Genomic DNA, 16,377 nt, shown 5'->3' on the forward strand with positions numbered 1-16,377 from the left:
TTACTGGGGGAAGGCGGATTCCCACCTACTCATCTGTAACAAAGGAACAACTTCAGACTGTCAAATGAAACACCAGTGAAATAAACATGAGAAGAGGCATGGTACGCATTGGCCAGGCAGGCACATTATATGACCCATGAGAGCAACAAAATAACCAGATTGTACAATGGTGGTGGGGTAAAGGTAAAGGTAAGGGTAAAGGGTTCCCTGACCATTAGGTCCAGTCATGACCGACTCTGGGGTTGCGGCGCTCATCTCACTTTATTGGCCGAGGGAGACGGTGTACAGCATGGAAACACCGTTTACCTTCCTGCCAGAGCAGGTACCTATTTATCTACTTGCACTTTGACGTGCTTTCGAACTGCTAGGTTGGCAGGAGCAGGGACCGAGCAACGGGAGCTCACCTCGTCACGGGGATTCGAACCACCGACCTTCCGATCGGCAAGTCCTAGGCTCTGTGGTTTAACTCAAAGTGCCACCCACATCCCTGGTGATGGGATAAATCAGGCCAAATCTTTATTGACAGCAGCAGGCAGGGCAAGGGTTGACACGGCATTGGGTCCCAGGATCAGGACATCATTCCACTATCCCATGTTGATGGAATGGATCCGCCAGGTTTGGACTGCTCCAAACCTGATCCTTGGGACTGTCAACCAGTGACCCAAAATTGCTCAGTGAAGGGTCTAACCCGAGGATGGGTGAGCGGGAAGCTCTCTAAGCAAAATGGCTGTAAACTCCGGGGAAGCAGCCTTATATAGGCTCTCCCCTCCACTCTGCAGCAAGGGCTCACAGAACAGCTTTTTGCCATGAGTCCATTGCACAGAGAGGATACTGAATAAAACCTTGCCCAGTATTCTGCTGCAATCTATGGGCCACAGCACCACCGGGCATGCTTCTTGGGCATGGAACGGGCTATATAGCATGCAAGCATCACATAGTGTACCTGCAATGTCTCACTAAGGTCTCATGATATGAAAGTGAAATGTGTGTGTGGGTATTCAAGTGTGTACATCTTCTACACTTTACATGCTTGCAGTGGTAAACACTGATGTGCAAACATGCAAGAAAAACATTTGCTATGTAAGCTATGAAGCTCTCTTAAGCCTCACTGCTCGGGAGCAGTGTTTTTTTTCTATTAAAACAAAAAGTTTAGGGGTACTCTCATTTTCCTACTCATTTTGAAATACTGCCCCTCAATGAGGCAAACTTAGATTCACAAAACGTTTAGGGGTATGCATACCCCTGCGTACCCCCAGAAAAAAGCACTGCTTGGGACTAACTTCCAAGCAGAGCTGTGCCAAAAATCATGGAAAAATATTTGTTGAATAGATGGGGGAGCAAAATAAAACTTTCCTGAAAAATCATTGGCGGCAGAGTAGGACATTTTTGGAATGAGATTGCCACTTAACTTTATGAAGCGGTCAAAGCTTTTACTTTTTTTTCTTCCTTGTAAATAAATATACACACACACACATATGGAAAATGACAAGCATAAAAAACAAAAGCCCACCTATTCTCCCTGCAATACAGATATTAAAGAACCTTTTTTAAAAAGCTCCACACCACCCACAGTGCCACAGGCTTCTCACCACAAGTTCCCATCAGCCACACCTCATTTAATGCTTTGGGAGCGGCAGCATCTCACATCATATCATGTTGCTCCCAAGGCATCCCAGGAACTGAGGCCCTCTCCTCAGTTCCCTGAGCTTCTTGGTGAGCATAATAAAGTTAGTGGCAACCCACTTTCAAAAGGTTTACAGAAATTTCCAGTTCCCTCTTCCCTCCCTTAGAAAGAAAGAAAGAAAGAAAGAAAGAAAGAAAGAAAGAAAGAAAGAAAGAAAGAAAATGAGCCCTCGTTTTCACAGGGGAAGAACATTTCTAGGAAACCGAGACTGGAGAGGTTTGACCCAGCCTTACTTTCAAGCTACTGTGTTTAAGATTCCAGCCTCAGCTTTCCCGCCATTTTCCCTCAGTCAAGCTTCTGTGGATGTCTATGCAAAAATATGGAAAGTGTTAAAATATTTATGTCCTCAGATTTTGGTGAATGGGATTACTTCATAACTAAGAAATGAGTGTGGGATTTGTGATTTGTCCCAGAGTTTTCCTGTTTAGGTCCTGAGGCATTGTTTTAATGCTGGACACATGTAAGCACTGGCAGGGAGCAGCTAGCATGCCTTGTTTGACATCTGTCAACCTCATTTAATAATTATTAATTTTGTTATTTCAATTTCTTTTTATTGCCGCAGGGTTCGGAAGGTGATATTTATGCCCTCTGGTGGCTATCTGTGCAACAGAAGGTTCGCTGGAAATGCCGAGCCCTGAAAAAGTAGGTCAGAAGTCTTGACTTGCTTTGCTCACACTTCTGAAGCCTTTCATGTTGTGGGGTGGAAGTTCACCTTGCAAAAATGCCCCTACCCTGGCATAGTGAGTTGCGGTTGCTGTTGTTTGAAAAGGCCGAAACTCAACCTCAACTGAATTTTACAATAGCAAACGGGATTCAAGAAATGAAGTGATTTAAATACGAACGAAGTGCCATGAAGTACGGAACCCAGAAACCGTTTATGAAGTGCTAGATTGAAACCAAATTGTCAGTTAAAGAAAATGCACAACGTGTTCAGTCACAAGTCAGGGCGATGCTGTTTGTATCAGCCACAGAGCTGGATTCTCATAACATAATGCCCTGAGCTGCACTCAGAGTTAATGGGAAGCCTGTTCTCATGACCATCTCAACATGGGGTGGTCCCCAAATAGAAGAGGATGCCTTCACCCCGGTATGGCTCCCCTTTATCACATACACAGCCCAACAAGACAATGACAATAATCCAACAAGAACATACAAATCAATATGGCTAACCTGATCCAAAACACCCACCCACCCCACTCACACATGAAAACAAAGATCACCACAGCCAGTCACAAACAAACAACCACACCCTAGGCCAACCCCAACCTCTCTGACCACCAAAGAAACACAAGTGAATAGCAGAGAAGCTGCACAAGTGATGCTGACACAAAACCCCACATATATTAAGTAAAATCTTTTTTTCCTTTCTCCTCCTTTCTCCTCCTGTGATTTTTTTAATTTTTAATGTTTTATTTTAATCTTGTTTTTTAAGTTGTATTCCAATCAACTTGTTTTTATATCGGTTGTTAGCTGCTCTGAGCCCGGTCTTGGCTGGAGAAGGCGGGGTATAAATAATTTTTTTATTAATTATTATTATAAATAGAAACATCACCACCTGACCCCACCCTCACTCACCTTTACCCCCTCCACCTCTTTCCCCCTTTTCTTCCTAATGTTTCAACAAATGAAACTGATCTGTAAAAAATGTTACTGGGGGGGGGGGAGAGAGAGATTGCACATACTTTTGTAAACCAAGGAAATCTTTAATAATAATAATAATAATGGGGTGGTCCCAAGAAAATGTCCAACCCACACCCACATTCCAGACGATGTCAGACCCATGCACATATCAGCGCCATGGGTTGGATTTAGACCAGATTGGCTTCTGGCACACCAAAACATTAGGCTCGCAATGGCCCTACACTATGTAACCCAGTTCACACTAAACGGTATGTACTGTGACTAGTATGCCATTTCATTTATGAATTGCTTCCTAGGGGGCATTTCGGTGATTTACAGTACGAGAAAAACCATTAGACTTGTATTCAACTAAGTGTTAAAGTAGACCCACTGAAACTAATGAGCACAAATAAGTTCAGTCATTAATTTCAATAGGTCTACTTTGAGTAAACCTCCGTGGAATACCACCCACATGAAATAAGTACATATATTAAAACAATTAAAGCCAATTACATTTAACACTTTTTATAATTAAAAAAACCCCACACAACCATATATAAAACCAGTTTCAAATCCAGTACAGTACGGACATCAACCATATCCAACTCCACTCAGAAGGCTTGTTGAATAATAATAATAATAATAATAATAATAATAATAATAATAATAATAATAATTTATTTATATCCCGCCCTCCCCAGCCAAAGCCGGGCTCAGAGCGGCTAACAACAGTAAAAACAACACAGTTTACATAAAATCACAATCAGTTAATTGAAATACATTCTAAAATCAATTCATTCTAAAATCAATTCAAAGTCAAATTAATGGCAACCATTGGGCTAGAGTTCTATGAGGATTACAGAAGAGCAAACTCTTCAACAAGTGCCTAAAGGGCAACAGAGATGGGGCTTGACTGATATAAAATGGGATGGAGTTCTAAAGAGTTGATACAACATGACACTAAGGGCCCAGTTCCAACATTGTACAGAATGGACCTGCTGATAAGAGGATATCTGCAGGGTATTCTCTCCCGCAGCACACAGTGGTTGATTGAGTACATAGGGGATAAGATGATCTTTCAGGTATCCTGGTTCCAAGCTGTGCCAGGCTACAAAGGGCTGTATACACCGGTACCAGCTTGCAATTAGCCGGACAGCTAATTGGCAGCCAGTACAATTCTTCCTGAGATATTCTGCCCCAATGAATAGTCAAACGGCTACATTTTGCACTAGCTGTATTTCTAGGTCAGCTTCAATGGCATGGGTGGGCAAACTAAGGCCCAGGGGCCGAATCCAGCGCAATCACAGCTCATGAACGGTCCAGGAATCAGCATGTTTTTACATGAGTAGAATGTGTCCTTTTATTTAAAATGGATCTCTGGGTTATTTGTGGGGCATAGGAATTTGTTCTTTTAATAATAATAATAATAATAATAATAATAATAATAATAATAATAGTCCAGCCCCCCACAAGGTCTGAGGGACATTGGACCTGCCCCCTACTGAAAAATTTTACTGACCCCTGTCCAAGGGCAACCCCACACAGAGCGTATTTCAGTAACCCAATGAACAACCATGATAGGGCTATGTGAGGACAGAAACAGCTGCAGCGGTCTTAGCAGTAAAAGATTGGAAAAGGCATTCTTAGCTACTGAACTCACCTGGGCCTCAAACTACAGAGATGGATGTGGGAACACCCTACAACTACAGACATGCTCCTCCAGGGATTGTATGCTTAAGTTGCACATTCGTTGCACATACTTAAGCAGCCAAGCTTAAGTACGTGCAACTAATGTCAGGATTAGGGTTCTGACACCTCCAGGACTTTCCTGTATGCAGGCCTGGTCACTCAGACCCCGGGGCATGTAAAGAGTTCAGCGGAGTAACTCAGCAGAGTGTTGAAGGCAAATGAATCACACAAACAGTTCAATCCATCAACTAATATGCTTTCCTGAAGCATTTCAATAAGCATAGTGGTTACAAGTCCTCAGCCAGATTCTCACACGTGCAAGGAGGGCTCAGACAGCCTGGAACCTTCCGGTCAACAATGAATACTAATGAGGAAGGACCTATGAGTCACTAAGGTAAAGGTAAAGGACCCCTGGATGGTTAAAGCCAGTCAAAGGCGACTACGGGTTGCTCATCTTGCTTTCAGGCTGAGGGAGCCGGCATTTGTCCACAGACCGCTTTCCGGGTCATATGGCCAGCATGACTAAACTGCTTCTGGTGCAATAGGACACCATGACAGAAGCCAGAGAGCACTGGAACGCTGTTTACCTTCCCGCCACAGAGGTACCTATTTGTCTACTTGCACTGGTATACTTTCGAACTGCTAGGTTGGCAGAAGCTGGGACAGAGCAATGGGAGCTCACCCCATTGTGCAGATTCAAACTGCTGACCATCTGATCAGCAAGCCCAAGAGGCTCAGTGGTTTAGATCACAGCGCCACCCGCGTCACTAAGTCACTACAGGCTGCTGAGTCACTAAAGTACATTTTGCATCTAGGAAACACTCTAGGCCATGACAACAAAAACAACCACATATCTGTTCCCTGTATGCTGCACCATGCTCCACTCTGGATCAGATTTCAGACTGTTAGCTCCTTGGGACAAGGACCTGCCATTATGCACTCTGTAAAATTCCATGCACTCTGATGGTGTAACAATAACAACAGATACAACCTGGCACTCTTAAGGAGAGAAAACTAAAGAGCAAATTTATTACAACAGTTAACAGAGCAACCCTATGCATGACTATTCTGAAGTAAGAGTATTTTGAAGTACAGTTGTACCTCGGGTTAAGTACTTAATTCGTTCTGGAGTTCCGTTCTTAACCTGAAACTGTTCTTAACCTAAAGCACCACTTTAGCTAATGGGGGCCTCCTGTTGCCGCCGCGCCGCCGGGGCACAATTTCTGTTCTCATCCTGAAGCAAAGTTCTTAACCTGAAGCATTATTTCTGGGTTAGCAGAGTCTGTAATCTGAAGCGTATGTAACCTGAGGTACCACTGTATCCAGAGAAGTGTTGCCCAGGCAAGCACATTAAGTGACCCATGAGAGCAGCAAAATAACCAGACTGTAAGACTATACAACAGTGATGGGATAAAATCAAGCCAAATCTTTATTGACAGCAGCAGGCAGGACAACGGCATTGGGTCCCAGGATCAGGACATCATTCCACAAGCCCCATGTTCATGGAATGGATCCGCTGGGTTTGGACCGCTCCAAACCTGTTCCTTTGGAGTCAGCCAGTGTTGAACCCTGCATGGTGCTAGCCAAGCAAGCAAGTTCACACTCGGAGACCAGGGTGCAGATTCCAAGCAGGCAGATACTGAACCCACGCTTGTGTTTGACGTGGAAAATCCTCCCCTCAGGGCCCCCTATACTATGTTGATCCTGCCCAAGGCCATTTCCACCCTCATACACTCAATGTTCTTCCTCCTAACAAAGAATAGCCATAGTTTCACTGAGGGAAACGCGTGGGGTTGGGGGGAACCCAACCAAGTGCCAATCAGATTGAGAGAGAAAAATCCTTTCTGGCCCAGTCAACCAGCGACCCAAAATTGCTAAGCGAAAGGTCTAACCCGAGGGTGGGCGGGCAGAAAGCGCTCAAAACAAAATGGCCGTGAGCTCTGGGGGAAGCAACTTCCCCTTCCCCTTTGTGAGGGCTCATGGGACAGCACAAACAAGATACTGGGGAAAACCTTATATGGTATTTTGCTGCAATCCATGGACCACACCACTACTGGGCAAAGGTGCCCCTGCTTATTGGGCATGGAACGGGGTTTATAGGGTTGCAACCAAAATGAAATGAAGTAACCTGGTGCAGATCAGTCCTTCATCTACAACTGGAGACGCCAATATTTAAATTGGCTCTTAAAGTAAAAAAAAGTAGAGTTGATAAATAGTCCTTAATTTTTCAAGCATGCTTCCCACCCCCTTAAAACACACACATATATTTTAATTTTTCATTTGTGACATTTAGTTTAATAGAATCTGACAGTTTCTTCAGGCATGGAATCAAGGATATCTTTCTGGATGCAACATCGACATTACAACTGTTCTTCAGTGTAGTTATATAAACACTCTTCCTCATTGTTTTTGGCTGTTATAGATGTTCAGGGTTGAATTCATAAAATGAAAATTGCTGGTGGACTAGCAATCTAGACAAACAAAAGCAAGATTATAATAACTATTTACTTTCTTGTGTTTCTTTCGGTGGGAATCATCATCATACAATTATTTCATAACTATGTTCTCTCTCACTCACACATGCATTCCCCAAGAGCGGTACTACTAGCATTTGAATACAATGCAAATCCTTTCCACCATCCCCACAAGTACATATATTTGAAACAAACAATTAAGTTTTATACATACTCACCAGAAAGGCTTTGAGTTTGAAGCAAGAGGATAGTTTTCTATGGATGATGTAGGTTATATTGTCCTGGAAAAGTTTGCATGGGTGATTATATTAAATAACACAATTGGATTGGGAAACCCAAATTGACAGATTCACTCATCCCTACCCTGAGGTATAGCGGTTAAGAGCAGTGGACTAGTAATCTGGTGAACCGGGTTCGATTCCCAGCTCCTCCACATGCAGCTGCTGGGTGACCTTGGGCTAGTCACACTTCTTTGAAGTCTCTCAGCCCCACTTACCTCACAGAGTGTTTGCTGTGGGGGAGGAAGGGAAAGGAGGCTGTTAGCTGTTTTGAGACTCCTTAGGGTAGTGATAAAGCAGGATATCAAATCCAAACTCTTCTTCTTTTTCTTCTTCTTTTTCTTCTTCTTCTTCCTCCTCCTCCTCCTCTTCTTCTTCTTCTTCTTCTTCTGCTGTAAGGAGTTAAGATGGCAGCCTTACTCAACTTACCCTACCTTCTGAAGTCATTGCAATGTAGGTTTCCTCATCCCTATTACCATAGGATCCAATGCCTAGGGCCCAAAATCCCTTCAGATCCCCAATAAAATACTTGAGGGGTCAGAGACCCCCAAGTTGATGGGCATTGCCATTCAAATGGTGTGTGTATGCCATGTATTGCGATCAATTATGTGGGGTGGGGATTACATGCCCCTGCCACCAATATTTCATTTAAGTTGGCACCCTTTCCTATTACATATCATTGACTTCCACAGGCAGAACAGGAAATTAAAGGCTGCTTTGATGTCAGGATACACTGAACTAGATTTTATGGCAAGGAGGATGGAAGGAGATGCAGCACAGAGCAACTACCAAACTCCTCCACCTTGTACTAAACACTTCATGAATGTGTTCAGCCCATGTTCACAGCATGGCAGATTGGGTTATCTAAGATCCTAGTCCTTACTGGGCTTTTTAAAATGACTATCCTGCTCTACAGCAATTTATATTAAGAATCCAATTGAGGCAAAAGTGGCTAGGAGACATTCCACTGTTACATCAAAATATAGCTTCCCATTAGTTGTTTAAGCTGTACCCCTAAAAGTGCTTAGCTGGAAGGAAACTGACTTCCAAGTAACAGTGTTGGCAAATTGCATGTATGCAGAGGTAAAGCACATACATTAATATGCATTAATACAACCAGGTGCGTTGCAACTGTGATTGTGATATGTATCATTGATCAGAACTAAATATAAGAATGTTTCGGGAGTTACCCTTAGCTCAGCGGTGCTCTTCCCTTTCAGTCACCGTGCTTTTTTTTTATTATTACAAACATCTGCTAGGAAATTTAAAAAGCAGGTTTTAAAATTTCCAAGGGACAGCTTTGGCTCAAAGAACTCTCTCTTGCTCGTGTTATTTAACAAAACTTAAGTCTAATCAAGTATTTAGTTCCAAAAACATTGCAGCAAGTCACCTTTAAAGATCTGATCGACTGCCAAACTTGCCAATTTTTTAAAAAGAGCATAAAATGATATCTATTGTTAGATTAGACAGATGAAAAATTAGCTTCTTTGTGGAGGCCTCGTGCTCTTTTTCTAAGAACTTTGGCTTTTCTTTTGTAACTTTTATCAGACTGTTTAATTCCTGCTGCTGTAATAACAGCAAATGAACCTTATTGCAATATGCTCTTTGCTTACCTCTGTTCCCTATGTAGGCTATTTGCATTAATCCCATGAAACTTGCATTATGGGATAACGCACAAAAGCGAAATAACTGAGGAATCACTGTCGGAAAGTTCCTTATAAACTTTACAACTTAGTATTTTATTGTGAAATAAACCTCAGGGCTTGTGGGGAGAAGAAAATGATGGTTCATACTCATACAGATGACTGCAAAAAATTATCCACCATCTCGTCCTTACCAGTGTGTGTGTGTGTGTGTGTGTGTGTGTGTGTGTGTGTTAGTGAAATGCAAAGCATTCTCTTTTACGGGGAAGTATATACTTTTTCCAGATGTGGCTTCATAATTCTCCAAAGACTACCATCGTTATCATAAGATTTATGCAGGGTAATTTATTAATCACATTTTTTAGACTTTAAAAATCTCTTTAGTAAGATGAAAGCAAATGTTAGAACAAGTCATTTTAAGCAAAGGTAGAGGGCACAGTGCTATCAAATTACCTTTCTATTTGTTTCGGATTATTTTAGCGGCTCCCAAAGTCAGCATCCACTTCGTACTAATGGCATATATTGTCAATCTCAAAACATTTCAAAAACCAGCAAAGAAGCCCTTCTCTCTCACCCTTCTCCACCCCCAAATGCTAATTAACTGAACTTTGCTATGCATTTGTTATAGTTCATTTAGGGATATGTAAGCCACTTAAAGTTCGTTTTATAAGATTTGAAGGAGACAAAGCTTATAAAAATTGTGGTTCAGTGATTTAACCCAGCTTCCTTAATGAAAGGTTATAAGTTGATCATGTGTGTAAAATCCAGTAAGGAAGGAATTCTGGCTTAAAATACATATTGCCCAGTTGAGTTTATATAGCTGAAGCATTTTAATAAATCTCCATTGAGCATTTAAAGTCATAGCTTTCCGTTGGATTCTGAAGCACAAAGGGAGCAATCCATAGCACAGGGAAAGTAAACGGAAAACCATTTTCTTGAGCAAAATAGACGTTTAATCCTTCCCTAGATTTCCACTAATTTATTCACCTACAAGTTTTCCATATGGTTGAAGCCCCACTATTGTTAATAGGAATGTTGGGGCTGTATCATTGACAAATAATTAGCTAAGAGACTGACCATCGAGTCCCAGGTTCAGATCTCATCTCTGCCATGACCATCTGCTGTGGGTTTTATCAAGCCACAATCTCACAGCTACAGCCCCCCAGAAACATATGGGAACAATAATAATAATACTGGCATCCACTACAGTTGTAAGGATTGCTGACAAAATTGAACATAGACGCTCTACAGCACTGTGTGAATTGTGGTTTATTTAATGCTACCTGGTGGTATACTTTCTGAGAGAACTACCTTTGCAGAGATTCTCAACTGTCTGAATGACACAATGCTGGAATGATGCTGCAGTAAATTATGTTAGAGACAAAATACACCTATCATTATAATAGCAATGGACCCCTCATTGCACAGGTTCACAATCTTAAATTGTGGAATGACACTTGATTTCAAAAATCCTAAACAGGATGCTAGGTGTAGACTAGACTGGAGCTTCAATCTTCAGGTGTGCAATGACTACAGTGAGTGGCCCTTGGAAAGATAGTAACTCAACCTGCTTTGCAATAATAATAATAATAATAATAATAATAATAATAATAATAATGATGTTATTATGCCGCCCATCTGCCTGGATTGCTCTAGCTATTCTGGATGGCTCCCAGCAGAACATTAAAAACACAATAAAACATCAAACACTAAAAACTTCCCTGAACAGGCCTGCCTTCTGATGTCTTCTCAAAGTCTGATAGTTGTTTATTTCCTTGACATCTGATGGGAGGGCATTCCACAGGGAACCACCACCGAGAAGGCCCTCTGCCTGGTTCCCTGTAACCACCCTTCTCGCAGGGAGGGAACCACCAAGAGGCCCTTGGAGCTGGACCTCAGTGACCGGGCTGAACAATGGGGGTGGAGACACTCCTTCAGGTATGCTGGGCTGAGGCCATTTAGGGCTTTAAAGGTCAGCACCAACACTTTGATTTGTGCTCGGAAACATACTGCAGATAGTATACAGTATGCTCCCATTAAGATAGTCAGAGGAAAGAGAGGGCAGGGATCTCACACCATTTAATAGTTCCTTGCTCTGTACAAGAGACCTGGGCTCTTTTTCACCTGGCCACCCTAGTTCCTAGGCCGCTTCTCCTGCAGGTGCTCACCAGTCCTAGTCCATCAAGGGCATTTAGTATTTACTAGTTTATGGAGAGAGCGAGCACAGATTTACAACTAACATTTGTAGGTGTTCAGAGTACTTCTCATGCAGTCTGCTCAAAAGTAAGCCTGCTGAGTTCAACAGCACTTACTCCCAGGTAGGGATAGTAGGAGTTGTCAATTTCAGTTCTCACAGTTTCTCATTTTTGTAATCTTCAATTCAGTTCTACACATTTCTACAGCAATTTGTGATTTTAAAAAAAGAAATCCTTATGAAAATTCATCAGTATGTTAGTGTGAATTTCAGAACATTTTAATGCAGTTTTTACTAAAGTACACATTTCTGGAAGCAATTTCCCAGCTATAATTAAAATTTGCATGTTATTTCCCTTAACAGAGACATTTTTAAAACACCATTTGGATGGAGGATTACATTGCAAAATTCAGGTGTGTGAATGTCAAATGGTGGTTGTCTTTTCGTTCTCATATTGTTTTAGAAAGGTCAGATTTGATAGATTGGAATTCCCCAATCCCCATCCCTAGGATGGATTTGTCTGTTATGGTTCTTTGAGTTCCTCATTTTTCCAAATTTGAATTCAGTTCTCTACATTTCTTCAGCCAGCTGCAAATTTTCTTTTTAAAAAATGCTCATGAAAATTCAACAGGATTATAATGTGAATTTCTCCCAGTAAACACATGTTTATATGCTGTTTTGACAAGCATACACATTTTTGCAGGCAATTTTCATATTATAATGCCTCTCTGTGTTATTTTTACTAAGAATTTCATTTTAATGCATACTTTTATCTAATTAGGCATTGGTTGGTTGGAGAACTATATCGTAAAATTCAGTTAAGTGTGAATTTCTAAGGGTGCCAGTATTCCGGTTCTCATATTGTTTCGGAAATTGCAAATTGGATAGATTTGGCTTTTAATGGGAACGGAATCAATTCTCCACCAATCTCTATTCCCAGATAACTGTGTGGCCTTACATACATTATGGCAGACCCACAAAGCAGGTTATTAACCCCATACTGCTGAAGAGATGGAGGGCTGGGGGGAATGGTTGTCACTTACATAAGATTACATTGAATTCATGACAGAGGAATTACCTGCACTGGAGACCCTCCTTGTTTACAGCTCAAGTCAGCTAGCCAGTACAGTCCTCTAGCTCTCACAGTGTAAATTGTGTGCGTGTGATTCTATTTTTTGTTATTTTGATCAACCTTGTTCGGAGGGGGTTAAAGCATGAAAGCTGGGAATGAATTGTTTTCTACCAAAATTATAAGCAAATGGCAAATCGATTTAGGTCAATTTCCACAAAGCTGGTAATACGGATTGAATGATTGTGGCTTCAGTTTGAGTGCAATATTGTAAGCTCAGACTGGAAAGGTAGCCTGTCTTTGAAGCAGGGGTTAAGATATGTCACCTGATCCATCTTAGCCATTGCTGTGAGGAGACTTCATTGGCTCATGTGGCTTGTCTCCATACAGTTTCCTCATTTGGTCAAGCTTTGTTACGATACACAGGCTAAATTACACCAATCCAAGGCCCGAATTATTGGGACACGGGTGGCGGTGTGGGTTAAACCACAGAGCCTAGGACTTGCTGATCAGAAGGTCGGCAGTTCGAATCCCCATGGTGGGGTGAGCTCCCATTGCTCAGTCCCTGCTCCTGCCAACCTAGCAGTTCGAAAGCACATCAAGTGCAAGTAGATAAATAGGTACCACTCCGGTGGGAAGGTAAACGGCGTTTACATGCGCTGCTCTGTTTAGCCAGAAGCGGCTTAGTCATGCTGGGCACATGACCCGGAACCTGTACGCCGGCTCCCTCAACCAATAAAGTGAGATAAGTGCTGCAACCCCAGAGTCGGTCACGACCGGACCTAATGGTCAGGGGTCCCTTTACCTTTAAGGCCCAATTTGTAGTTTACTTTCCTTTGATCTTCATTTCAGCCCAGGGTTTCCCAAACTTGAATCTCCAGCTGCTTTTGGACTGCAACTCCCATCATCCCTAGCTAGCAGGACCAGTGGTTAGGGATGGTGGGAACTGTAGTCCAAAAACAGCGGGAGACCCAAGTTAGGGACACCCTGTTTCAGCCCATCTTCTGGGTTGTGTGAGCAGAGTTTTGCACATGACACGAAACAATGCAACATGTGGTATAACAACAGCCCAAGGGAGAACACGGGCATCTTTCCTTTGGAGAGAAATGCACATTCCATTTGTGTTTAGAAATCATATCCATTCTAAGCAAGATGCACGCATTCCCCCTTCACACTTTTCATCAGAAGAAGTTACTGCTTCCTCCTGCAGTTTTCGCAACTTGTAATGTTTGAAGCAGATGTGGATCAGTTGTAATAAATAATGTAGAAGTTAAAACTGGTCTGCTTATTATGATCAGCACATGGGTGAGGTCTGAAGCCTCTTCTGTATACAGATTGATTTGCAGAACAGCAAATATATATCACCCCAGCACGTATAATTGTCACCTCAATCGCACAATTCAGATTTGCTAAAAACACCTCTAAATACAACTGATCATAGTTCTTCTTAATTGTATACGAAATGTGCAATAATGAAGGGGTGATATCCAACATGTGTCACAGGCAGAGTAGAGCCATGAATATCAATGGTCTTACATTACTTATATCCATTTATTTTTATAGGTTTACTCTGAGTATGGCTGATATTGGAAACCACCCATTTAATTTCTCCACAGGGTAGATATACTTAGTCTGTTCAACTCTACAAATTAACAATACTATGAACTTTTCACAGTACCATTCCAGTGTTATGAGATATGTTAAAAAAAGAAAGACTTTAAATAAACGTTTCCATCTTCTTAACAAAACTGTAAAATATGACCCGATTACTTACTAGAAAAGCTATTCACAGACACACACAAAATCAAACAAATGAATTATTGTAGCTTGCTTTAACATTATTTTGGAACCTTCCCATATCCAAGAGAACAATTCACCATTTTCGTTAGTATAAGCAAGATTAAATAGGCATTCTTGCAAGATCCCGCTGGAAACTGATCAAATGAAGATGCAGCTGGCCTTAAATTTGAGATGTGTAGAGGAAGGACACCTGAAAGTAGACAAGTTGAAGTACTTAGAAATTCATTGATATATAACTGATAAAAACCAGCTAAAACACTGTTGTGTAGTTAGAAAGTCTATAAAACATTATTTCTGCTGGCTTTAACTAGAGCACAATTTCCTGGGCCTGCCCTTTCATCAAAAAGGCTTATCAATAAAAATAGAAAAGAACACTAGGATGAATCTTAGTCCTAATCTTCCTTCTGCAGTAGCCAAGAATTATCCTCATATTCTTGGCCTTTTCGCACGGGAAATGGGCTGAATTCTGTTGTTGATTCTGGATGGAGTGTGGTTGAAGAGAACTTTTTAGCAGAATTGTGGGAAGGAGAAACTTCAAAGGGCACAGTGGTGAAAAGGGTAAGCTTCAGGTCCTGCAAACAAGGAAGGGTGTAAGGCTGAGGCAAATATTCTCATATACAGATATATACAGACATTTTCATCCTTCTCAGTGTCACTTCCTGTCTGCTGCTGCTGCTTCCATACCATTTCTCACCTGCTGTTTCCTTCTCCTCCTTGGATTGCTGATTCCATTAATGAGTCACCAACTGAATTGTATGACCTCACAATGCTAGAGAAGTTGCATCCAGACTGCCAGTACAATGGTATCTCTGGTTACAGACGCTTCAGGTTACAGATGCTTCAGGTTACAGACTCTGCTAACCCAGAAATAGTACCTCGGGTTAAGATAGTACCTCGGGTTAAGAACTTTGCTTCAGGGTGAGAACAGAAATCGTGCTCTGGTGGCGCGGCAGCAGCTGGAGGCCCCATTAGCTAAAGTGGTGCTTCCGGTTAATAACAGTTTCAGGTTAAGTACGGACCTGTGGAACAAATTAAGTACTTAACCCAAGGTACCACTGTAGTTTTCGGGAGGGATCCAAGCACAAGCCAAAAAATCTGGGTTTGCACAATTGGAGTGGACTGAAGTGCTCTGTCATTCCAGCACAACACATCCACTTTATATAATAATAATAATAATAATAATAATAATAATAATAATAATAATGTGGCTAACAAGCAGTAATAAAAACAAGTTGAATTAATACAACTTAAAAACAAAATTAAAATACAACATTAAAATACTGAAACATTAAAATATTAAAATGTAGCCTCATCGCAGGAGGAGAAAAGAAAAGAAAAAAGAAAGAGGGGGAAGGAATCAAATTGGCTCCAAGCCAAAGGCCAGGCAGAACAGCTCTGTCTTACAGGCCCTGCGGAAAGAAATCAGATCCTGCAGGGCCCTGGTCTCATGAGACAGAGCGTTCCACCAGGCCAGAGCCAGAGTTGAAAAGGCCCTGGCTCTGGTTGAAGCCAATCTAACTTCCTTAGGGCCCGGGACCTCTAGGATGTTGCTATTTATGGACCTTGAGGCTCTTCGTGGGGCATACCAGGAGAGGCGGTCCCGTAGGTACGAGGGTCCTAGGCTGTGAAAGTGACCCAAAGCAATGGATTCAAGTTACAAGAAATGAGATTTCAGCTAAACATCAGGAAGACCATTCTGACGGCAAGAGTTGCTCAGCAGTATAATGAATTTCCTCGGAAGGTTGTGGACCCTCTCATTCCAGGTTTTTAAGCAGAGATTGGATGGCCATCTGTCATGGATGCTGCATTGCACACAGTTGGACTAGATGACCCTCAGCGTCCCTCCCAACAATACGATTTTGGGATTCTGTGTTCTTGAAGCTGACCTATCAATAGAAATGATGTCATGTCACTGCTAGTACTTAC

The 16,377-nt window shown here is 41.9% G+C and overlaps 1 long non-coding RNA gene across 1 annotated transcript; it reads right to left on the minus strand.

Moving 5' to 3' along the window:
• Nucleotides 1–14,455: 14,455 nt before the first annotated feature.
• LOC310840780 lies at nt 14,456–15,194 on the minus strand. The gene is made up of 2 exons (XR_014562126.1): nt 15,136–15,194; nt 14,456–15,023 (listed from the first exon to the last, which is right to left on the minus strand). It is a non-coding gene; the product is annotated as an uncharacterized lncRNA (long non-coding RNA).
• Nucleotides 15,195–16,377: the final 1,183 nt, after the last annotated feature.

Source organism: Podarcis gaigeae (assembly GCF_964106915.1).
Source record: "Podarcis gaigeae genome assembly, chromosome: 3".
Taxonomy (NCBI): Eukaryota; Metazoa; Chordata; class Lepidosauria; order Squamata; family Lacertidae; genus Podarcis; species Podarcis gaigeae.